Source organism: Hemicordylus capensis, chromosome 2 (assembly GCF_027244095.1).
Source record: "Hemicordylus capensis ecotype Gifberg chromosome 2, rHemCap1.1.pri, whole genome shotgun sequence".
NCBI lineage: Eukaryota > Metazoa > Chordata > Lepidosauria > Squamata > Cordylidae > Hemicordylus > Hemicordylus capensis.
Genome location: NC_069658.1, coordinates 143,880,729 through 143,907,839, shown reverse-complemented (window position 1 = coordinate 143,907,839; position 27,111 = coordinate 143,880,729).

Sequence of the window (27,111 nt, the reverse complement as noted above, 5' to 3'; positions counted from 1 at the left end):
TGCAGGTCTACTATTAGCAGGAGAGAGTACTAAGGTGGATAATGTGTTAGGAAATAGTAGTATCCCCAAACGGATTGTATCTCAAGAAGCACATTGGAAAGATGGGAAGCAAAAGAATATAAAAGCAATATGATTCTCTGGCTGGATCTACATACCTACAGCAGGTTGACGTTGGAAATAGCAGCTAGAATCCCAGGCTACAGAATGGACTGTGTTACTTCAGAATATTTCAGATGATGGCTCACATTTTTGAAAACTATTCCATGTTTTTTTGTTTTTTTTAAGAACATACTTGGAAATAAAAGACTAGCACAGCAAGGAGGCTCTTCCTTCCTAATATGCTAAATTTCTGCTTAAAAGAACTGTGTATGTGCAGGAGGCATGTGACACCCTCTCCTGCAGTCTAAGTCATACAATTCACTCCACTCTACCAGGTCAAGACTATCACCTCATTCTGCTTCAGATTCCCACACTTCTCAATCAACCATACAGGCAAAAGGCCTATGAATGTTTCCCAGGACCACAGCTTAATTTATCTTATGGATAACTATGGCTCTGTTACAGGACCTGGATCTCTGTGAAATCTGCTGGTTCCAAAGAAGTCATAAGTAACTTCAAAGTGTATCCCTGTCCCCACTTTGCCACTCCCCACCCCTGCACGATGAGGTGCAAAGCAGGCATGGTGGCCACCATCTTGGCCCCCTCCATGAGGCCAGGGCCGGCCTATTGGGAGAAGGGGTGGAGAGGAACTTGCCCAGCAGCCACTATCTTACTCAGTCTCTCAGCAGCTGGGCACCCATTCACCCTCCCAGTACTCAGGGAGTGATAGCCGGTCGCCTGCTGGGGCCAAGTAGGAATTTTTGGGGTCATGCCAGATTGGCTTTGGGTGCAACCTTTTTTCACCTACTTCTCACTGAGGCTTAGGAGTTGGGTTGTAAACAGGCATCATAAAACAACTGGTCACTTGACAGGAGAGTGCCAGTATTGGATAGATAGATTCAGTATCGGTGTTTGGCTGGAGGGCCATTTGGGGTGAGGGGGTGGTCAAGGAACAGCCCTTCAGGGTTTTGGTGGCCCAGAAGGCTGGGGATGGCCCCCACTCAGGGGGTGGCATGACTCATTAGCTCCGAGCTTTGGTGGCTTGGATTTGGGGTGGGTCGGGCCGCTCCCCGCTCAGCAGGGTGAAGCCTCATGGTGAGAGGAGGTCAGGACATGGAGCCTGATCGAATCAGGACCCAGCCCTTCACTCTGGTGTGGGATGGCCCTGACTAGGAGGGGCCACCACATGGGATGAGTACTTGCACTCTGATTAGTTAGGGACCTTATTGCAAGTTTGTTATCCACTATACATTAATAAAGTGGCCCTTATTTACTCCAACTAGGCGTGCCCTGTCTTCATTGGGGCCTGGGGGTGCAACACTATTTGCCAGTATTCCTACCACTCTTTTCCTCTTTCATTTCCCTGGTTGTCGTTCAGTTCCTCCTCTCTTTACCTTATTACTGGGCATTTGCCAAATAACTTTCCCTCCCCAGCCAATCTGACTTCCCTGAGCTTGGTTGCTCCAAATTCCTAAAGCATTATAGGGCAAAGACACATTAAGCTCTGTCTTTCCCCTTCACTTCTGAACAGGGATATTGGAAAATCTACTAGAATCACCCTTCTCCATTTCTTTTCCTTCTATTAAACCCATGGTTAGGACCAAGTTATTTTCATTCTTCCTCCAGCCTGCACAGACGTCATGAGAATAGTTCCAATATATGGTTGCCAGTTTGAACAGCTGGCCCTTTGTATGTTCTTTTAAATATTTTTCCTAGGCTCCCATGAAACAGGTGGCTTCACTGAATTATGAATGTTTCTCCCCATATTCAAATTCATGCAGAAAAAATATGGAAGAAAAAAATGAACAAAACAAAAAAATCCCAATACTTTCATTACATAATGGAGCCATGGTCTTCTTGGCTGTCAATTCAGTATTGGCCATTCAGACAATAGCCACTTGAGACATCTGTTGAACTGAGTAGTGGTTACAATGACTGTGTAAAGGTAATTCATAATCTAGGAAAGCTACACCTGCCTGAGATAATAATAAGACTGATGCACAGAAATATAACACTAGATTCCATTGGGAAATAGTAGCTTAATCTCAGTACCTAGCCTACAAGATTGTACTGGGCTTCCAACACACTCACAATTATATTATAAGAACTATGATTAATATGGATTCTTCAAATCTCCAGTCACTTCAGACATCTCACTGTTTAGGTGAACGCCTAAGATGTCTTAATTATACTCCTAAATGGTAAAGTGTGATGATAACATGGCTGTCATATAGGGATCATCTCCAAGGATCAGATCTTTGTTGAGGCTAAGCAGCAAGTACAGAGTTGCCTCTGTGTAATAAGATGTCCCAAAACTATCACTAAAATGGCCACACTCAAAAAATTGTAGTGTATTTTCCAGGTCCTTTCGACACTGGCATTACACTCTACTGCTCTTCCTGGAGATGCTCTGGAAGCAACCAAGCTTCACTATCTTTCTCCACAGGATGCAGAGTTGTTTTAATTATTAATTAATTAATTAATTATTAAAATTAATTAATTAACTAATTATACATAAATGGATATAATATGAATATTAATGACTTAATTCATAAAAATTAATTAAATCATTAATTTTCATATTATTATCCATTGATGTACCAAAAACCATGAAAGTGGATACTTGGACTACCATGGCTTCAGTTCTCACTCAACTGCAGTTGACTTGAGGGTTTAAAAGTCAATGTCTGAACAGAGCCTGTGTATGCTCATATAAGAATCCTAGAAATAGAAATATGTATAAGTGATTGATAGAGTGTTGTTTCATTAATATGTGCAGTAATTAGGCAATGCATAGGATATATATATTAAATATCTGAGGCGAAGCTTTATGCATTGTCTCCATAGGGAGATGTGTGTTCTCTGCTTTCATTTGAGATAACCCATGCAATAAATCCTTTTGGATTTCCCTGTCATCATCAAGTCTGTAGGCAGACTAGACATTATCTCAGCAAAAAACATGGTCTGATTCATATGTGCCAAAATACAGGGAATGTGAGGATTGGAGAGCATTGCTGGGCTGGAAAGAAGGGTGCTTAATTAATTAATTAATTTCACATTTATATCCCTGCTCTTCCTCCAAGGAGCTCAGAGCAGTGTACACGGTTATTTTTATCCTCACAATAACCCTGTGAGGTAGGTTAGGCTGAGAGATACATGACTGGCCCAGAGTCACTCAGTGAGTTTCATGGTTGAATGGGGATTTGAACTCAGGTTGTCCCGGTCCTAGTCCAACACTCTAACCACTATGCTATGCTGGATCTCCCTTCCCCATCATACTACTTGTGTGTATGATCCCTCCCCCACATACATACACCTGCAAATTCCCACATATAAATGCCCCTCAATCCCTGAAGTCTCTTTTCCCCCACAGCTGGATTCATCAAGTTTTGGAGATGGGGATTTATTAATTTTTTTAAGACTGGGAGAGAAATTTGCAGGATATAATTGGTGAGTGCGAGAAGGGAAAAATTCCCCCTTCCACCCACTGATATTTCTGTGCAAATGCTACCCCAGCTTTGTGGATTAGCATGTCAAGGGAAATGTGAAGTGGAGAACTTCAGGTTCCCTTCATAATGTATAGTTTGGCCCTTGGATCCTACAAGGGCAATAACAGCAGCATACATGTCAATCAGATAATTGCTGTCTTTAAAAGTGCAGATTATTTGCATGGGTGTGTGGAGGTAACATTTATTTATCATTTATTTATCACATTTTGATACTGCCCAAAATGCTAGTTTCGGGCAGTATAACATGACTTTGTGCTACCACAAACACATCCTTCTACAACTAGGAAGGCTTGCTCTCTCTCCATCCTGTTCCAGGCCAAGCTATGGCCTCCATCAGGGCAGGGATATGGAATAGGGATGTGCGTTTTGTTTCGGATACAAAACGTTTTGTGCACAAAACAGGCCATTTCGGCTGTTTTGTAGCCAAAACAAAACACCCAATGCTCAAAACAGAAAATTTTGTGGCCAAAACAAAACGTCCCTGTTTCGGATACAAAATGTTTTGTTGTTTCGGCTGTTTTGGAACTCCATTTTGCAATCGCGAAAAGTCTTTCTCCTTCAGTCTCCATTTTGAGTTTTGACATCTGTTTGAATTTCCAGCCCTTCCAGCCCGCAGATTGGCCAGCGAAAGCATGGGCTGATCTGCTGGCAATTGCCTCCTTATTCCTTTTAAGCAAATTTAAGGATAAATTTTACCCTCATTGGCTAGTGGGGCAGTGTGCATTTACCCTCATTGGCCAGTGGGGCAGTGTGCATTTCATTGTTGTTGTTTCACACTGCTGTGTGTAGATCAATTGCATTTTGGGTGGGGGGGATGTGGATGTGCATGACCTTTGGAAATCTGCCTGATTTTCTTCCAAAGCTCTGCTGTTGTTGATGTGTGATGTTGATGTTATTTGGGGTGGATTCGGGGCAGAAAGGAGGCTTTGGGGGCAGAAGAGTGGTTCGGGTGGTAGTGCCCCAATGGGTGCCTGCCACAACCCAGTTTCCAAAGGAATGGGGCAAAGGGCTGATTTCTTAGGAATTGTTGAAGTTTATGCTTCTTTAAGGTTTCCCCCCCTAGGGAATAATGGAGGTTTCAGCAGACCCATAACTCCACCTGGGGGGCACTGGGGTGCCGGGAGTGAGTGGTGGTGTAGTGCACAGAGGGTGCCAACCACCCCCATGGGTTGCTAACCCATGGGGTGCTGGGTTCTGTTGTTTCTGAGGTGTTCTGAGTGTAGATTCTCTGGTAGCATATGAGATTTTCAATGACAAACCATGAATCCAATCGCATATGCTACGAGAGAATCTGAATCTACACTCAAAACATCTCAGAAACAACAGAACCCAGTACCCCATGGGTTAGCAACCCATGGGGGTGGTTGGCACCCTATGTGCTCTACACCACCACTTGCTCTGGGCCACCCTGGTGCCCCCCCCCCAAGTGCAGTTATGGGGCAGGAATTATGGAGGTCCATCATTCCCTATGGGGAAGAACTTTACAGATGCACAAACTCCATTACATCTTTAAAAATCAGCCTTCTGCCCAATTCCTTTGAAATGATTCTGGCAGCTTCCTTGCCCCCACTGGGCACTACCACCCACCCTACTCTGCTCTGGGCCACCCCTTTCCCCCCAACATGAAGCTATACTTTTGCTGAAACCTCAATTCTTCCCTATGGGAAATATCCTATACTTCAAAAAGTCACCAAAACCCAGCCCTTTGCCCAATTCCTCTGAAACTTGGGTGGTAGTTTCCACCCACTGGGCACTACCACCCCCGCCCACTAGTTTTCCCCTGGGGCCATTTTTTAAAAAATCCAAAATATTTTGGATTTGGATTTTGCAATTTCGAACAAAGAACAAAATTGGAGTGTTCGGATTGGCTGATTTTGAACAAAGAACAAAATGGGGGTGTTTCAGATTTGGGCCAAAAACAAAACAGAAAAAAAACCTGAACGCACAACCCTAATCTGGAAGAGACAAAGACCTCAGACAGCTTAAAAGGGAAAGGATTCAGGACCTTGTAGAGCTCTGAGCCAGAAATCAAGAGTTGCTGAGTACAACTGCCTATATGGATATTTCTTTTTCTTTTCTGTTTTAAAAAAACATTTGATTTTGATTTAAAAAATTAAAGAACAAGTGTTTTCAAATTGCATTAGATACAGAGAGGAACAACAGCATCAACTAGAGGATTCTCAAGCATATCACTTTATAATCCCCTATCAGCTGTACTCACCAATTAATAGAAGTATTAATTGGTTGGGAAATTTAGGACCGACAAGAGGAAGTACTTCTTCACACAGCGCATAATTAATCTATGGGATTCTTTGCCATGGGATGTGGTGATGGCCACCAGCTTGGATGGCTTTAAAAGGGGCTTAGACAGATTCATGGTGGACAGGTCTATCAATGGCTACTAGTCTGGTGGCTGTGGGCCATCTCTAGCCTCAGAGGCACGATGCCTTTCAATACCAGTTGCAGGGGAGCAACAGCAGGAGAGAGGGCATGCACATACCTCTTGCCTGTGCATTTCTCAGAGGCATCTGGTGGGCCACTGTGTGAAACAGGATGCTGGACTAGATGGGCCTTGTGCCTGACCCAGCAAGGCTGTTCTTATGCTCAGTATAAGAAAGGTGAGGATTACAATAAAACCCTAATAAGAATACATTTTGCCATTGGCCCAATTTAAGACTTGTCAATATATGTTGCTCCAGCAGATCCTTGGAGCTGACAGCTGCCCAGGTAAAATGGACTGGCCCTACCCCTTTCATTGGGAAGGCTCTGTTGTTTTAAGGGACCTTGCCTGATTTCCTAAGCACTGGCTTTGGCGGCACTGGGAGAACCTCTATTGGGATAGCAGGTCCTCAAGGGACTCCTCCAAGTGAAGGAATGCTGGCTGTGATAGGGCTGCTGGTGCTGGCTTTTCTTCTTTTTTGGGGGGGAGGGTTCTAGTAGCATCCTACCAGGCCTGGTAGGGTCTTCCAACATGCTCCCATCCCCTGAACTGTCCACATAGTCTCACAATTGGGGTGAGGGTATTAGATCTGGGGTCACATCACTCTTCCTTTACAATAGTATCTTTTAAGCAACAGGTTCCAATTAATTAATATTTATCCCTCCTATATTTTATTTATTAGCAGCTGATAGTAACCTTTTGTACTCCTGCCCCACTAAGGGCTACACTAAACCCAAATACAGAAACAGATTATCTAGAGTTAAAGCTTTGTTATTGTTAAATCAATAAAAACATTCATCTGTCTATCTTGGATTAAAACATTCTAAGGAGAGGACATTGTCTCTGTTTTTCTAGGAAAATTATCATAATGTTTAATTACCATCATCCCCCGCCACACACCCTTTCATGTTTGTTCTGAAAACTCCCACACTGATAATGAATCCGATTTCTACTAATCCTCTCTTGGTTTGGCAAATTGTACCAAAATGTAAATACAAATTTAATTCAATTTAATTTCGGGGGGAAACTTAGCAAGAAGTTCCAATAATCTGAGAATGATTTTCAAATGCCAAGGGCATTGTTTTCTCAGACAAAGATGCAGGAAAATTGATTGTGTCTAGTGAGAATTTATTAGTCTACAAATCTGAGCAGCAAACACAATATGTTCTCAGATGAGAGAACATAATCTTGCAACAGAGAAATTCTGGTCTTTTCAAGAAAGGGCAATTCCAACTCCTCCAGAAAACAACAACAACATAAAGCATGCTGTTTAGAAAGAGTGGAGGGGACCATATCCTTGAATATTGGATTGGAATTGGAATTGGAATTCGGATTTTCCTCATAGTAGTCAATGTGGAAATTGAAAATGACCCCAAATCACTGGTTGGATCTAGAGTGTTGAAACTTGCCCCACATGTGAAGAAGGGGGGTCATGGCCCCCTTTAGTGCATTTGAAGGGGATCGGTCAATCTCATGATTTTTGGTGATTTATTTCAAGTTTTCTTTAAAATGGCTGAAAATGGTGAAATCTGGCTTGTTTCAAGCCAGAACTTTACAAAAACTTCTGAAATTGAAGACCTTCCTGGGATCATCGTTCCACAAGCACATGGAGAAATCTGCCCTTTGCCTTCATGAAAAGGGGTAACAGCATGCCTCTTTTGCTCCCCCTTTTATATTTCTGGAATAGATGGGAATACAGTTATGAAATCTAGCTCCCATGAAGTCCACATTAGCAGGACTCTGTGTAATCTCCCCCCCCCCCAGCTATGGGTCAATCCCCTGATTTTTGATACATTCTTTTAAAATGACTAAAAATTGTGTAATATTGCTTGTTTCAAGCCAGGATTTTACAAAAAGTTCTGGTTCTGAAGCTCCTCCTTGGACGACCATTTCACACACACACACACACACACACACACACACACACACACACACACAATGTGGATGGAAAAGGACATTCTTTTGATTTTACATTAATTTTTTTCTTTCCTATTGCAGGAACAAGCAGACCTTTTAAAAGGGATTAAAAGGACTTCATACCTTTCAATCCCTGAATGGCTAGAAGGGAAAGTGAGAAATTCTTTCTATCCCCAAAAAACCAGGAACATTCAAAGTACTTTCACTTTTACTGTGTGCTTCTGCAATGAGGAAGATAAAAATAATAATAATATAAAAGCAAAGGAATGTCCTTGTTCCTCCACATGAGATTGGAATGATGATCCTAGGGAGGGCTTCAGGTCCAGAATGTTTTGTAAGGTTCTGGCTTGAAGCAAGCCAGTTTTAACCCTTTTTTCTATTTTTAGTTTTTTATTCAAAAATTCCCCCCAAATCACATACCCTTGGCGGGGGGAATACACCAAGACCTTCCAAGGCGGGATTCATGTGTGCCATATTTCATAACTGTACACCCATCTATTCCAGAAATATAAAAGGGGGGGACAAAGGGGGCATGCTATTGCCTCTTTTCATGGAAGCAAAAGGCAGATCCCTCCACATGCTGGTGAAATTATGGTCCAAGAGTGATCTTCAGTTTCAGAAGTTTTTGTAAAAGTTCTGGCTCGTGACAAGATTGATCAATTCTCTTCAAATTCAGTACTGATAACCCGGAACTCTCCCATGAGTGGCATGGGGGAACACCCCACATGTGTGGCGAGTTTCAAGGCTCTAGAACCAACCTGTGATTATTCCCCCACAACCACTCCCTGCATCTGACCTCAGGCGCTGACATTGGGGGCAGGGCTGTGGGGCCTGCAGCTGCAGGCTGAGCCCAGGCCATCGCAGGCCTCCCTCTGTGCCTGAGGCTGTACATAGAATCAGAACAATAACTAGATCTGATCAACAAAGCCCAATTCAGCAGCATTTTGCATCATATCCTTTCAGTGCAAAATAGCTAATATTGGCACGACCTGATATACAATATTTCCCATTTACTATCAGACTGCATTGAATTGCATCCAAGAGTTAGATGACTGTTTAGAGCATGTAAACTGTATGTATGCATGCATGCATATACCACCCAAAACTTGTGACTCTGGGTGGTTTGCAATTAAAATAATTTAAAACATCAAATCAATTAACAATTAAAATCATTGAAAACACTGAAAACATTTAAAACCCAATGTTAAAAATATTAAAACTATAAATCTAATTAAAGGCCTGGGTGCATAAATGTGTCTTCAGTGCCTTTTTAAAAGTTGTCAGGGATGGGGAAGCTCCTATTCCAACAGAGAGTGCATTCCAAAGTCCAGGGGCAGCAACGGAGAAGGCCTGTCCCCAAGTAGCCGCCAAACAAGTTGGCAGCAACCGCAGACAAACCTCTCCTGATGACCTTAACAGGCAGTTGGGCTCATGGCAAAGAAGATGTTTGCTTAAATACCCAGGGCCTAAGCTGCTTAGGTCTTTATAGGTAATAACCAGCATCTTGTATTTTGCCCAGAAATGTATTGGCAGCCAGTATAGTTCCTTCAACAAAGTAGTAACGAGGTCTCTCCTAGATGACTCAGAGACCAACCTGGCTGCCGCAGTTTAAAGCATGTAAACTGATGATGATGATGTCACACAAGACATGTTCATTGTTGAATCTGAAGACGTGCCATATATGGAAAACACTGAGCAGGGGTGGGAGAGAGAGCAGTGACATGACAGACAGCTATGTTTCAAGCTTGCAGCTGCTCTATGCATGCTGCAATAGGTTCATCTCCCTTCCTATCACAGTGCTTGGGGGAGGGGTGCAGAATGCTAAGGTATTTGAGCCAAAACCTCAGCTTTCTGTGAGTGGCTCTCTAGAGGAGCATGAGGAAGGCAACTGGTTGCCAAGGGAGGTTGCATTCAAATATTATTGACCTCATCTGAATGTACATATTCAAAGCAAAAGTGTGAAAAGGAACAGGAAAAGGTTTTTCTGCTTGTCTGAAATGCTAGCACTACTGTGGGGGTGGTAGGAAGGGAAAGATTGTGCCATTGAGTCAGTGTTGACTCCTGGAGACCACAGAGCCATGTGGTTGTCTTTGGGAGAATACAGGAGTGGTTTACCATTGGATTCTCCCATGGAGTATGAGATGATGCCTTTCAGCACTTTCCTATATCGCTGCTGCTTGATATAGGAGTTTCCTATATCCTGGAGCCAACATTCTGGAGCCAGCTTTCCCAGGCTACACTGAAGTCCATCGAAACCCTTTTCACCTCATGCAAAATTTCCCCCTTCCATGATCAAGTTAGAAAAAATGTAGTAAAGAAAAGCCTCCGGTGTTTCATGGACTGGCAAGCAGATCACACAGGGAAGCAAAATGTCATCTGGATCACCCATAAAACTGTCCATAAGAATCCATGGCCATGGTGGAAATAACCAGCATCTAGAAAGACCCCTGGAAGTCTCTGGATGAAAACTCACCTCTGTCATGAACGGAGTCATGCTGTTGTTCTCTCAACCCTCAACCCACACTTGCAAGATAATCTGCCTAACTGTGTCATTGTAAACATTTGGATCACTCCAAAATGTTATGTAAGGCTAAGCACTATTGTTTCGAAATGGTTTTGAGTGTGTGCATGTGTTTTGAGTGATTAAGTGTTTTGAATGTGTTTATGTGTGTACCGATAACTCTGGCATTTCACCACAGAATTATCTGACCCCTTTTCCTGAAAATAAAGCCAAATGCATTCAGCGCGGGAGGGAAGAGTGTAGTTAAGAGGTGCATAATCACAGTATTCGTCATTCACATTTATACACATTTCTTGCTGGGTTTGTGGCTTTTCATGAAATCCAATTTTCGGCTGCTCCCGAAGTGTCCTTCAACATGCTGCAGCACCACATAATAGGCAATGTGTTGTGTGCAATTACAAAGTGGCGGATCTCCTCAAACAAGCACGTAAAAAGATATTGCTTCTCAGTTACTGGAGAATCATGGAGCAATTCCAGGAAGTCTGCAGTCTCCCTGCAAGGATACAGGGCTGCAAGTCAGAACTTCTCTGTGGCTGGGCTCCTGACTCTTTTTTTGAGCCCAGCATCCCACCTCCCACAACTAGTTTGCTCAGCAGGAAAGGGGAGACCACGTGTCTTTTGGACTGCTGCTGAGTAGCATCTTTAAACCTCATTGATTTAATTGCTTTGGCTTTTATGGGCCATGCTCTCACTTAACAGGAGAAAAAAACTGTCTGGGTGTGAGCTGGAAGGAAGACATTGCCTGACCTCCCCACCCCCAATGTAATAACTTTAGTTCATTTCTCCTTTGCTCTTTCCATTTTCCGATCACTCAATAGAGTACCAGTGAGAGGCTCATTAATTAATAAAATAGATTTTGGAAATCCCAGTAATAACCAGCATGAATCAGAAATGCACCTCCTCCTTCTACTATCACACCTCTGCCAGCTGTCTCGCCCAAGTGAGAAAGAACTGAGGTGGACACCTTCTGTCCACTCTTTTCTCTAGACAGTGGACCAGGAGTGGCCAGCTTCATAATAACCTTGTTCACATCCTTAGCAGTAAGGCCTTCAAAATTATGAGCACATGTACACAGGCACAGAGAGCATTGCATGCAAATATGTACATTTGCATGTAACAAACAAACCACATCCAAAAGCAAAAAGTAACATGTATAGTAGTGTGGATTCTCCACTTTATACAATTTGTGCTGAAATCAGGGATGCTGGTGGCATTACACACACACACACACACACACAATGAATTTATACCCGGATATAGAAATTAGGGATTTGCTCAAAATGTGATTCGGCTTTCGAATTGTGACACAATCCGTTTAAAATCGAGGGCTTATCCAGCCCCTTTAATGTGGAGGAGAGCAGGTCAATACTTGCTCTTCCTCCATTTGCCGCCATGTAGTCAGCATGCACATGGCCTCTGCACATGTGCGGTGGCCATTTGCATGGTCAGCATGATTGCTGATCAAGCAAATGGCTGCCACACATTCACAGAGGCCATGTACATGCTGGCGTCATGCGCAGGCTGCTGAGGGAGAGCGTCACTGGTGCTTGCTGATATCTGGGGGTAGTGCCACCACTATGGAAGTAGCGGTGAGTGGAGGAGGAGCCGGGGTGGACCTGCTCTCCTCCATGTTAAGGGATCTGGGTAAGCCCTCAGTTTTAAAGGGATTGTGCCACAATTCGGAAGCCAAATTGCGTTTCAAGCACATCCCTAATGGAAATATTATGTGTGTACTGGCTCTGATGAGCCTCTAAGAGGAGGGCATCTTTCCCATATTGTCAGGATCTATGATTATCTGAGATTAGTTAACCCTCAAGTCACAATGCCTCTTAGGTTTATTTTACACTTTCCCCCCACCATCACACTCTGCTGTGGCAAATTTCTATTCATTCATTCATTCATTCAGGCAAGTTAAGGAGTGTAAAGGCAACAGGTTTACACTTAGCAATAGCTATATGTTCCACATCATAATGGGGTTGATTAGAAGGGGAAAATATATAGGAATTTTTCAAGTGTCCTCCTGACTCTGCAAGCCTGGATGCATACAGAGAGCTATTGTAATACAATTGGCACTTTGTCACATCAATGGGAAAGATGTTCTTAAAAGTCTCTTGGCAGTAAGTATGCCCGCTCAGGAAATAAATTAACCTGCAAGTTTCAAGATACAACCTATTTTATTGGATAATCAACAGCTAGAGTTCTGAGACTGTGTCCATACTTTACAGTTATAATGACTTTGAGCTCAGTAGGAGCTTTTTTCAATGCAAATGCACCAGAAGTGGTAAGGTATTCATGGGTTGGTCCCCCACCAGAACATTTGTGGGTATGTTACTGAGGGCTTTTCCTCTACCAGAAATACTGGAAAGGTGGAGAAGATACTCCTCACAAACTTGGGGGAAGAGGACATATACCTAGACCAGACCATTCTGGCTAGGAATGATGGGAGCAACATCTGGGGACGCAAGGATGGGAATCCCTGGCCTTGACAGTTCAGTTTTATCAATTTTAGTGCCAACTGCTCTTTTAGTTTATATATTATATGTATTATCTTGTTTTTTTCTCTCCATGTGTTTTATTGTGCTATGAGATGTGTCATTGTGTTTTATTGTGGACATTCTGCTTTATGGCATTAAATCTAGGAAACATACAAAGGCAGGGGGGCTGCATCACCAACACAAAGAGATGCACTAGGCAAAGCCAAGTCAATGTGATGATTCCGCAAAGTGGTGGGGGGGAGTGTTATGTAACAGCCAAATGGACACCATGTTGCAATTCCTTGTAACACTCTGTTGGTGTACTATCTTGGAGGCCATGTCCTCTAGAGAGTGTTACAAGGGAATGTGATATTGTATCTATGTAAATGTAAAGCAAAGGTGAAGTTGTGCCGTTGTGCAGTGTCACCTCCTGGCGGCCACAGAGCCCTGTGGTTTTCTTTGCTAGAATACAGGAGGGGTTTGCCATTGCCATCTCCTACGCGGTATGAGATGATGCCTTTCAGCATCTTCCTATATCACTGCTGCCAAATATAGGTGTGAACCAGCAACTTCTTGCAAGTTACTTCCCCACTGCGCCATTCCCCTAAAAAAATGGAAACTTAGTTGAAATGCTTTGGATAATCATCTGTGGTACATCCACACTTACTTGGCTTTGTCTGTTGCATTCCACTCAATTTGGGATCACTAATGACTGGTCTACATGTTGCTCTCTCCATGTGAAGGAAGCTGCATACAACTTCCACATGTCAAGTGCTTGTCCTTCCTATGGCTCTAATACCTAAACTGGCTTACTTTTGTTGACCCTGTTTTTTCTAACAAGCTGAGCACACATGATTAAAACATTCTCTGGAGCAAGACCTACACTTTTTTAAAATCTAGTTTTTAAAAACCTATTTAAAATGCCATTTCATAAAGTTACAATAATTCATTAGGAGCATCAACACAAAGAACTCCATTAATACCACCATACTTTATCACTATTTTGAAGTCAGTGGTTGACATACTGGGCAAGAGCACATCAGCCTAGTACCACTGCATTTGAGCCATTTGCCAATATTGTGCAGGCTGCACAAATGCAAAATTTGCACACATCACCGGAGTAAGCCCATTGGAAGTAATGAGCTTATTCTTGCATAGGGTAATTTGTGCAAATTTTGCATTTGCGCAATCACAAATGTTACTATGCGGAAGTACTCTTGCGCATGTATTTATTGCTGCAATCCAATTTATGCGACTCAATTCGTTAACATGGTGAGAGATGCCATACTTGACAAGATATAACAAAAGCCTTGGTTGATACCAGATGCCTGACTAATGCAGCATCTTGTTTCCCAGAGTGGTCAATCAGATGACTCTAAGAAGCCCACAACAAGGGCATAAAAGCTGACCCCTGCTGTTCCCCCATCAGCAAATGGTATTCAGAGGTATACAGTCTTTGAACATGGAGGTTCCATATAACCATCATGACTAATAGCCAGTGATAATTCCCCACTTCCATGAATCTGTCTAATTCCCTTTAAATGGGTCTACAAAAAACCTTATAGGGTTCCAAGGAATAATGTTGATGAAAAAGAAAGAACCCCAATATATGATCTACTCCCAATCTGCATAATAATCAAATATCTTTTAAAATCAGAAATATAGGTAAGATTATAGACTAAACAATACTGATCCAGAATTTATGACTCCACTACACAGAAAAATATGTAGCTTCAAGAGGGGAAGGATGTTTGCACATACCATTCTTTTATGATGACATTTAAATGTTATACACTTTTAAGTGATTGTCTTGGATTACAAGGAGTTTCTTTTTTTCTAATTAATGCCACTGATGGCATTAAGTTTCAACTACACCACAGCCGAAACACGTCTGGCTTGTGGTAAAGGATTACCAAGGGTCTACTTGGATTATATGATGATATGTCAAACTTCATAAGGAACATCCACTTGCTTATATATGGCAAAGGATTGTGAAGAATTCCTTCCAAGCAAATAGTTTTCATCGAAACTCTATGAAAAACATCTTTTGGGACTCTTCTAAGATTTCACAACAAAAGGACTTCATATATTTTATATATTTTAGTGCATGTTTTTGATTTTCATGATTGGGAGTAGATCTTATATATTAGGTGTATATGGAGTATCTGGGCTGTATTTATGGCTACATGTGACATATTTTTCTGCATAGTGGACTCATAGATTGCGGATCAATATTGCTTAGTTATAATCTTATCTATATTTCCATTTAAAAAACAACAACACCCTGATTATTATGCAGACTGAGGAATAGATAATATATTGAGTGTCAGCGTTCCTGGGGGGAGGAATTCTCCAAGGCAAACTTTCCACCCTCCAGCACAAAATGCTAGGTGTGGGCACGGCCTCAGAGCTGGGGAAGGAGGGAAGTTCATTCACTCCCTTCTTTTCCTATCAGCGAGAGCAAAAGGGTCTGAGCTCCTCTCTGGTAGACAGTCAGACCAACAAACCCATCCCGACTGATCTCCTCAACCACAGCAGCCCCGGGCTTAAATAGAGTCCTCCCCCCTTCCAACCTGCTCCGCCTTCCCAGGCTGAGCAGATGTAGTGGCCAGCCAACCCCTGGCTCCCAAAAGGGACTTCTTCTCTAACTCCACCCCCTTCCTTAATATCCCTGCACCCATTTGCAGCTGTGGAGATAATATCATTGCTATTCCCTCTCCATCAAGCTGCCATCTCCTGGGTTGTTCCCGCCCACCCATGCCAGCAGCTGTTGCACTTCTCTCCAAGCCCGCCCTGACTCCTGAGAGGTAATTGCTGGGGTTGCCTTGGCGTTTGGAGCCCCCAACTTCCCTTGGCACCCTGCCGTTTGGCTGGGTACACAACCCTGTCTCACGGGGGAGGGTAGGAACTCCCGACATTGGGGTTCTTTCTTTTTCATCAGGATAATTCCCTTCAAGGCCATATAACCTACTAGTCATCTCTGCATCCTGTAGCAGCAAATGCCATAAATTAATTTTGTGCTATGTTAAAAAAAACAAAAAAACTTTCCCCCCTCAGTCCTTAATATCCTGCCAATCAATTTCACTGGATGGTCCCAAGTTATAGTTTTATAAGAGTGGGGGGAAAGAAAACACCCTTACACTGGAAATGAGCTTGGGTCAAAGCTCCAATTGAGCCTGAAATTATCTCTACTGTTTTGGTCGTTCTTTTTTTCTTTTCCGTTTTGTTCTTTTTTCCACCAGCATACTTCTGGAGATATTATTATATGTGACATCTCTGAATAACACTGCTAAATTGTTGCTGCAGCCGTAATATACACAAATAAAAAATGTGCAGATTACTGGAGAGTCTTATTAATCTGCTTGGAGCACATGATGGCCTTGCATACTAAATGGCCTTGCACGCCTTACATTTAGTCAGCTAGCCACTCTGAGAGAGCAAATGAAGATGTGTGAATGGGGAGAGAAGTTGCTGAGGGTTCCAGTCTTGTGCTTCTCATCACCTGAGTCAAGCGAAAGGAAATAGTTCTGCTGCCTTTAAAGAAAAGAAGAAGAGCAAACTGGATTTATCTGGAGGTCATGGGAGTCCACTGATCCCAGATCACTGAAAATCTCAAGTTTCCACTGCAGATGGAGGTCACCAGGGAACCAAATGTCCGAGCAAGGCAAGTCGCTCATGGAATGTGCAGTTGCACAGTTTGTAAATAACAACTGATATACTGCACAATGTCCAGTGCCTTGCCACGGAATGTGTGCACAATTGCACAAGAGTGCTCCTGTGCAAAATGCAAGGATTGTGCAAACACAGATACACAATGGACAGCCATTGTATATAATGGCCATCCATCGTGCAACTGCGCTTGTGCAATCCTTGTGCTTGGCACCAGAGCACTCTTGCATGACTGTGCACACATTCTGATACAAGGCAGGCAGAACATTGCATGGTATGTCAGCCATTGCAAGCAGGAGACTAGAGAGCATAACAGGAGAAACATTATTCCAATGCTATACTACTGTTAAGATGATATTAAGATACTACTACTGGGGTGACCAACCAGAGGCTCACCAGCTGTTGATGGGACTACAGCTCCTATCTTCCCCATCTGTGCTACTGCTCTGAGGCTGTTATTTTTCCTTCATTTGACCTTCACCAGAACAGCTTCCCTAATGCACCCATTTAGGGGACACTTGGCACAGTGGGGAAGCAACCTGCCTAGAGAGCAGGAGGCTGTTGGTTCGAATCCCTACTGGTGTGTTTCCCAGAATATGGGGAACTCCTATATTGGGCAGCAGCGATATAGGAAGGTGCTAAAAGCATAATCTCATACTGCAAGGGAGGAGGCAATGGTAAACCACTCCCGTAGTCTACCAAGAAAACCACACGGCTCTGTGGTCGCCAGGAGTCAACACTGACTTGACGGCACAACCTTAGTTTCTACTACTAGACTGTATCACTGAAATATGAAAGGTTAACAAGATATGATATCTCTATGATGATATTATAAAGCTGCCATTTCTAAATTATATCTAGCTGCTTCAGATAGGGCAAGCAAAGTCAGGGAATGCCAAGCTCCAGGCATAACCTGACGGTTTTATGACTTATGCTTCTGATCCCAGTGCTTGTTTTTTTGTCAGAAGGCTGATCTCTGATTTCAGCAATGGACAACAGTGCTGCAACTTTTATGAAGACCAGGTGGCAGGGCTGGTGGTGTGGAAGGAAACAGTACTGACTAGGCAGGTAATCATCTGGGAGCTGACAGTCTATGAGCTCCTTCTCACAACCAACCCTACCTTGGTAGGAGAGGGTTAGCTAAAGTAGGGCTAGTTGTCTGGGATGCTGAGATCACTCCTGATCCCAGAGCTCCTTCCCTTGGTAGCCCTGATCATCTACCCAGGATTAAAGTGAGGTAGGAGGAGAAGTACTTGCTTCCCACCTAACTCTCCCATCTAACTCTCTGCCATTGCCCTCAATGGTGATTTGATCTGAGGTTGAATCACTTGAATGGACCAGATTCTACTCAAATCGATTTGATCCTGAATCAATTCACACATCCCTATTTCCTACACAGAGAGAAATGCACAAATAAGCTATGTCTAGTCCATAGTTCCCCATCTGTCATTCACACATTACATGTTTGCTGTATTACACACTGGTATAATGGTGTAATACTGATCTACCCATCACATTAGTGTTACATAAAGTGTGTTATACTTCTGGAACAACCAACATACAGCCAGCCCACTGCATGGGTAGCTAGCAGGAGGCACCTGGATACCCATGGATAACCAAACCTAAACCAACAAGTGAATTTATACCAGGGCAAATATATCAGTTTTCCCTGTGATGCTAGTTTTCTGCGTGCAAATTATTTTTCTACAGTGAAATATTAAATCATGTGAGCCCCCACCTGCCATCTGTGCAAGCATCCGTGGAGAGCTGGTCTTGCAGAAATGAGTCTGAATTGTCCCCTTTGCTAAGCAGGTTTGCATTTGGATTTTCATTTTGGATTTACTTCATCCACTGTAAGATAGTCTCCTTAGGGGATAGGGCCATGTGGCATGCTTGCATGCAGAAGGTCCCAGGTTCACTTAATGGTAACCACTGCCAGTCAGTGTAGACAATACTGAACTAAATGGACCAATGGTCTGACTCAGTATAAAGCAGCATCCTGTGTTCCTAAATACCTTAAAATTCACTTTGTATTTTCACCACTTGCACTAACATGTTATGTAACGGTTTAAAACATTCAGACACCCAAAAGAGGAATGATGACAAACTGAAATGAAAAACCCTTTTGAGATCAATTTTTCCAGATATGTGACCTAAAAGGAAAAAAAAGAAGATTCCATCCAGAACTTGCCAAGAAGCAGAAGAGTGTTTTATATTCTATAGAATCATTCCTCATGATTCTATTGATGAAGTGTTTTAGCAAAAACAGAAGTGACTGCTAGTGACGCATCAACAGAAACCTTGCAAATGAGGGCAAAATTGGGGTATTGCCTTTGAAAAGCAGAGCTTTGAAACACACATCACAATAGAGCGGTTTTGACATACGTTTCATGAAGTTTTTTCAAAAGAAAACCTTTCAGTTAATGGGGGGAAAGAAGCTGCCTAGCCCAAGGAGTGGTGAATTGCGCAGTTCAAAAACTATACAAATGAACTCAACTCTGGCAGCCAAAGATCTGACAAGTAGTCTCAAATCAATAAGTGGATGTCATCCCTCCTTACCTCTCCAGCTCTTGGCCAACTTCTCTCTGCATAGTCACTTCTCCAGCTCTCTTTCCCCACTCTACTAGTTGTTCTGGTAAAAACTAATCTGCCTACTTTCCTTTTACTATATCTACAACAGGACTAAATATGGTCCAGATTGGTTACGCAGTTCACAAGTTGGCCCACTTGCACCTCAAACTTTTATGCATCCATCATCTTGAATTGAGGTGGATGACATCATCAAAAACTATGCGTTTGAGGCGTCCCTATGTGTTCCTGCAACTGTACCAAATTTGGTCCAAATCAGTTCCTACGTACACCTCAAATGTTCATGTGTCTGCCATCTTGGATCAGGGTGGATGACATCATAACAAACCATGCTCTTTAGCTGTCCCTATGTGTCCCTACAGCTGTAGCAAATTTGGTTCAAATCAGTTAACCCTCTTGCACCTCAAACGTTCATGTGTCCACCATCTTGAATTGGAGTGGATGACATCTTCACAGACAACACCAATGAGGTGTCCCTATGTGTCATTCTCTACAATTGTACCAAATTGGGTTCAAATCAGTTAGATGGTCCAAAAACTTCAAACATTTACACATCTGGCATCTTGAATCATGTTGGATGATTCACAAACGATACCACAAACTATACCATGGTGGATATATCACAAACTATACCATTGAGGCATCCCTATTTGTCCCTACAGCTGTATCAAATTTGGTTCAAATCGGTTAGGCGGTTCACAAGTTAACTCACTTGTGCCTCAAACGTTTATGTGTCCACCATCATGTATCAGGATGGATGACATAAACACAAGCTATGCCATTGAGGTGTCCCTACAATTGTACCATATTTGGTTCATATTGGTCTGGGCATTATAAAGTTGATGGGTGGAGGGACACGGACACACACACACAAAATGCCATGTGATCTCATGAGCTTACTGAAAAGTAGGCTAAAAAAACCCACATGTAAAATTATGGAAAATCAGGGATAAAATCTAGTTTTCTGTGTGGAGGGTGTTTTTTGTACAACGAACTATAAAATCCTGTGAGGCCCCACCTGTGGTCTGAAGTGATACAGCCCAGACACAGGTCCCACCACAGTGAGATCTAGGCCTCGGGCTCACCTTCAGCTTTCTCCTCATGGCTATTGGTCGGTGACTCCCAGTTCTCCTTTCCTATCACCTGCCTGCCTGCCTCCCTTGGCTGCTAAGATTAGCTATATTTTTATTGTGTCTAAGGCTGCGGAGGGGGTGGGAGAAAGGGAAAAAAGGGCAGGAAATCGAACTACAGCGCACAGAGCCTTAAGAAAAAACAGTAGCATGATTGTCTCAGTCATCCCATCTACCTCCTCCTTTTCTGGCCCTCTGCTTCATTCGCCCACCCTTCCTCAGCCGTTCGGCCTGCTCTTCCCCTCTCTAAAGTGGGAGCAGTTCAGCCACTGGCAGCCAGGCCCTTCCAGACCATTAAGGGAGTTTGGCCAATCACTGTCGAAAGCCTCCATTTCTACTAATATTCCTGCTGCCACTTCTCTTGCTGCATTACAATATAGGATTGTACAAGGCAGGCAAACTTAATTCTCACAAATAGTGGATGAGGTGGCAAGCCTGTATCTGGACGGTACCACGGGCAAATTGCAAGGAGGGTCATAGTACAGAATTCTCCCTCTTGAAAATACATCCTTGCGCATAAAATAGGATGATGTTAGGGAGTAGGAATTTTGCCTCACTTTCTCCCTGGCATGTTAATTGTCTGTGTGCAGGGAATGCATTTTATATGGAAGAACATTAAACTGTGTGAGCCCCCACCTGCACTGAAGTGGTACAGCCCAGGCACAAGTTGGTGTGTGGTGGTTCCTCCTCCTCCTCCTCCTTTTCAGAAACATAGTGAAAGCCAAGAGGAGGGGCAGCCTGTCCTAGAAGCATTTCCGGCCCTCCTCTCCACTCCTTGTTCTGCTGCTACCTCCTTCAGCATCCCAAAAGCATCAGGATAGCCTCATTGGAGGGCAATGTAAGAATCAGACCAAAGGCCAGGACTTCATATTAAAGTACGAAACCTAAAGCATTTAAAAAATCTAAATACGTTGTCAAAGCATCCACATAAAATGTGGTAATAAAAGTTGGATTCTGGGCCCTGTACAAATTATGCCAGTGAAACCAGTTTGCATAATTGCTCCTGTTTTACATACATTCACTCTGCAGCTGCTTTCTGTATTGCCTAATTGATCAGGTGGGACAAAGAGCTGTGAAGGGCATTGGAGCCCATTGGAATTCTTCTCTGCAGCAACCCCTCTGAGATATGACCATTTTCAAGAACATCTTCAATAAGGGAAATAAACGTGGTAGGAAGTCATTCATTCATTCAGGTTACTTTAACCCAGATTTACAATCCTGTTAGATTCTCAAAGTGGGATACAATTGGCTTTCAACAAAGCTACAAAGCTACAAATTAAAAAAAATACAAGGAGGGAAACAAAATAGAACAAAGAGCTAGTACAAGAACCAGGGAAAACTTGGAAGTTTTCTCTGGCTCTTGATAGACAGCTCAGATAGACAGCAAAACAACCATGGAGGGAGATGACAAAAGCAGGCAGGTGGCAGCTGAAATCAACCCACATCCTGATTTCCTCTAACTGCTCTCTTCCCTCTGGCAGGGGTGTGCAGGAACCATTCAATGTTGAATCAGTTTGCATAAAATCAGGCCAGTTCAGCAGTTCAGTCGTGAACTGAACCGGGGCCAGTTCGGTCTGTGATTGAACCGGATGGGCGGCAGCAGTGGGGGAGCAGCAAGAAAGGTTGTTTAATGTTCTTACCAGCTTCTCGCCACTCACTGCCGCTTATTCCCTCCAGTACAGCAAAGTCGCTTCCAGAATAGCCATAAACAGGCCGCCCACACAGCAGTGGTGTGGTTCCGGCATCAGTACTTCCTCAGAACACACACAGCCCTGCTTAAAATTGTGTTATAGACCTTTGTTTGATTATAGATGTCTGATGCTCCATATTCTCCGATTGTCAAGGTTTGTCTTGGATTTGTCTTGGATTTTTGTTTTGTTGTCATTTTGTCTTGCTTTTTGGTCTTTGTTTGCTTTTAGTCTTTCGGTCATTTGGAGCTTGCCTATCTCTGCATAGTCCATATGCCTACTGCTCCTGTATGTGAGGAGTTATGGGTACATGGACAATGCATCCCAAGGTGTCCAATGATTGATGTGGGCCTGACAAACCCCATGCCAGCTCATAATTTTTTTCCTCCAGGCTTGCTAAAGCACCAAATCATTGTTGTGGCAAACTCCCATGGGATGGTCCTCAAAGAGGGCTTCTGCCCTGATTTTGTAGACTAGAGACTGAAAGGGTTGCTGGAAAGCAGCCAGCCAGAGATGAGTGCTGCCAGTTCTGAGCAACAACAATTTGTTCCCATAGCAGCAGTTTATTTATCTAATTGCTCCTTGAAACTTCAAAAGCATCATAAACAGTACACATGTAAACAACACATCTTTACAATGTTCCTTTCCCTTTGGGGAAACCCTTGCTGGGAAAGGTTTTTGTTTCCTATGCGAACAGCAAGGAAATGAAAATCTCACAAATTAGACTAGAACACAGACCCAGTAAAGATACCAGAAGCCAGCTGAATGGGCCAAACTGCAAAATCACTTATTTATTTATTTATTTATTTATTTATTAGAAAATTATTTATCAAATTTGTACACCGCCCCAAATTTTTGTCTCTGGGCAGTTAACCATAGTATAAAACAAGTTTAAAACATATACAAAAAACTTAAAACAATGTAACAATTTAAAAATAAACCAGAGATTAAAACCTGAAAAATTTTAGGAAGCTGAGAAAGCTTGGGTGAAACGATGGGTTTTTTGAAAATTGCCAGAGATGGGGAGGAACGTATCTCAGCAGGGAGCTGAGATTTGCAGCATCATACTAAGAGTTGCTTTAAGCATGTTATTGGGGTAAGCATGTTTGTATTCATTCCATATATTGCAGCTAGCAGTGGCAGCCGGTGAGGGCGGCTTGAGGCGGGGTGGGACAGCAAGAGGTACCTTTAAAAGTCCTTACCAGTGATACCACCGGCACCTGGAAGCTGCAAAGAGCAGCGGCGCCCCATCCGGGACCGGCATCCCGCATGGTGGCTGCCCTGCCTACCTCACTCACCTGGCCAGCACGCAAGCAGTGTGGCCATTTGTGTGGCCAGCATGGTGAGTGCCATAGACAGGGCAGCCGCTGCACGGGATGCTGGATGGGGTGCCTCTGCTCCCCACAGCTTGTAGGTGCCGGCAGTATCACCGGTAAAGACTTTTTAAGGTACCTCTCACTGCCCCCCCTTGCGCCGCCCTCACTGGCCACCACTGGCAGCTGGATTGGGCCCCTGTTGATTGGGAAAGCAGCATAGCAGAGAGGGATTTTACCCTCTGCCTCCATGAATCTTTGTCTGGATCGGGCCCTCCCACAGCTTCTGCTTTCCCTGGGAGAAAAAGCCCCCATTGACACCATTAAAAACTTTTTGTTGAAATAGGACCTGACGAGGGCAGTGGTTTAAACCTCGCTGCAGCAGACCCCATGGTCCCAATTCACACGGGGCCCAATGCAGCTGCTGTTTGGTGAACGAAAAAGAAGCTGGCTAGCCCTGATCACATGCCTAATGTGACACCAAGTTTGACTGTTAGGGATGCTAACCAGACAGTATTCTCCTGGGCCAGTCAGCAAAGCTGCCTTTCATCAGGTAATCACAGTCTTGAGTTCTGAAATGCTAATAAAATCCAGATTATGCGAGGTTCTGGCATATTCACCAGTTCTACACTGGCTCCTTCCATAACCTACCAGGCTCAAATTACCTGCCAAATTTGGTCCCATCCCTGCTCAGTGCCTCCCTCGTTCTGCCCTGAAACCACCCACATCTGTCTTTGAGGCTTCACTTAAAATCCCCCTGACTGGCTGCCTGGCCCTAACCAAGGCTCCAACATTTATTTATTTTTAAAGTTAGGTTGGCAACCGTACTTGTTCATAATGGGTTAATAATGATAGAGTTTGGCATGAATTACAGCATAGAAAATGGAGCTGATTGAGAGCTTGGCAGAACAGGCTTGGGCTCGTCAACAGAATGCATATTCTCCTGACGGGGGCGAAGGGCTTCTTTCCAAAGAATACTGTCGATCTGTCTCCTGTTGTGCGCTTAGGGACTCAAGAAGAAGACGAAAACTGCAAAGCCTTTTTTCTTCCATACCTGGAGCTCTTCCAGACAGCAGGCTTTACTGCAGGTTTACTCAGAGGCTTTACTGCAGGTTCAAAGTTGCCAAGAAAACAAAAAAACTCTAAAAAAAAAAACCCCACCACCTGACACAAAAAGTGAGGGTTTTAAACCCCAGATATAAATTGGGCAAATTTATATAAATTTTATTACACTCTAAGGTGCAATAAAAACCCCAAATTGTTTGTGAAGTGCTCCCCGATAGCTCACAGGGACTTCAGGGTAAATTTGGCCAAGATGTAAATGCACACCCTCCATTCCAGCATAGGCAGATTACTGCATAGGCAATAGAGGCAATTGCCTATGGCGGCAAATCTTGGGGGAGTGGCAAATCCTGGGGTGGGGAAAAGCAAAAAAACCAAAAACTTTTAAAACTGCTGCTGGGCAGCAAGAGCTCTTAGTGGGCCCGCCTGCCCCCCAAATCATGTCAGGCACAAGGCGCTGCCTGCCTGGACAGTGGCAGAGACAGTGGCAAGAGACCTCCTCACATGGGCCCACCTTCCTCCCAAATGACACAGGTCAGGCTGTCATTTGGGAGGAAGGGGGGCCTGTCTGAGGAGGTCTCTTGACACCATCTCCACCATCAGAGGAGCACCTGACAGGATTTGGGAGTGCTGCTGTCTCTGTTGTGCCGCTGCTGTGCAGTGGCAGTTTTAAAAGTTTCTTTAAAAAAACAAAACTCCCCCCCTCCCATCAGCAAATCTTGGCTACCTATGGGCAGCAAAAAGCTCAATCCGCCCCTGCATTCCGGAGGAGATGCGAGCTAAAAGTTGGGTGTGAAAAACTTCCAGCTAAATGTTCATGCTTCTTTTTATCCAAGCACATGGTGTTTGTGATGCATCCAGTTCTTGATCTTAGCTAGGAGGATTCTAGAATGCCTTGAGTTAATTGCAGGAGAGTTCATCCTAGGGTTTATGCCAAACAGATGTGTCAGGGGGACTTTGCAAGCTCCCATGGAACCCAATGGGACCGTCCTTTCATAAGCCGAGGAAGCATTGGCCTCCAGCAGCAGGCTACTGGGGCAGTAAGATACACCCCACTTCTGCCATCAAAGCAGTTCTCCAGGACCGATCTGGCCCTAGCAAGCTTTGCAAGGAGTGGAAGTAGATGGATGAAGGTTGCCCTCTTCTCCTTACATTCCTCACAAGCTTGCAAGCAGCACAAAAGGAGGCTGCTGGCAACCTTCCCTCCTCTCCATCCCCTACCAGTATTCCCTGTAAGAGGGATTCCCTGATGTTGGGGACTACAATTCCCATCATCCCAAGCTGTAATGGCCTTTGTCTGGAAACTATGGGAGTTGTAGTCAAGAACATCTGGGAATCCTCTTACAGGGAACACTGTCCCCCACATCACTTTCCAAGCATTCAGGGGCCAGTTATGAAAGGGCCAGGGGCGTGGGGCAAGGCAGCATTTGGTGCCTCACCTCAGGAGCTGCAATACCTTGGGCTGTCCCCAGAACCTAAGCCATATAATCCCCACAGTATCTTTGCTCTCTTAAGCATTAAGCCTGTAACAGCCAGCCACAAGGGTTTGATATTTGATAACACAAGGGTTTGATATTTGAAGTGAGAGATGCCAAGGCTCAAATTCCATGCCTCTGCCAATTCCAGGTGTATGGGTTCCACTGGTGTTTTCTTTCTGTCATAGGAAAGGTGCCACACACCCCTCTGAACATTCACCTGGGCTGGATGGTGCCCATGAAAAGGCAAACATCTGTTCTGCGTAAGCAGAATGTTCTGCGTAAGCAGAAGCAGAAAGGCCATGCAAACAGATACTGAGTTCTAGGTGGGGACAGGGATCAGGATCCCATTTGTGCTGCCATATCTCAATACTTCATAGAACCACAATGTGTACTAGCCACCTCCTGCCAACTGTCGTTCCTCCATATTATGCAGGAGGAAATGCATAGAGAGGGCCTACCCAGCCATGCTTACGTCTAACCATGATAAAGTCTTTCCTGGTTCACTCCATCACTGCTTTCTCCACCCCTCTACCTCCCCCACACACATTCTTCTTAAAACTCAGGTACCAAATCCTAGGGGGCTAGGCAGTTGAGGCCCCACCACTGCAAAACAGTTTGGGATAGCCTATTTAGGCCTAGTTTTCATAAAGAAGTGATAAACTTGTTTTTGGACTATATCATTTGTGATCAGAGAGGAGCTCACATCACTTACAGCTTTTTGATTTGATTTGATTTTTTTAAAATCCCCTGCACGTACAACTCTAGCTTGTCAGGGAGTAGGTTTAGCTGGAACCCTTCTCCCTTCCATCCATTTTTCTATGGGGAGGTAATTTTTTCTCTGTACAGGTTTTGTGTGTGTGTGTGGTGGGGGGGTTACAGAGAGGTGTTCAATCATGAGAGCCCCCATGAAGTCTGAAGAGGCACAGTCCAGAATCAAGTTGGCCTCATCTGCTATTTGTGAGACCTACCCTTGATGGGCAGGAGGAGGAGACACTGCCAAGGAAAAGGATCCTTTTTCACAGATGGGGAATTAGTGAATGGTCAGAGTAATCCTCTACTTGATGATGGCAGCATCTCCTTCTCACCCTCAGAGGAAAGGAACTATCCTGTTCCAAGTAGGGGTCATTAGATGAGCCAGGGGTTCCATGGAGGCAGGGATCTGGATGTAGGCAAGAGCTTATTTGCAGATGTGGAGGGCAGGAAAAGGTAGGGGCTGTGCAAG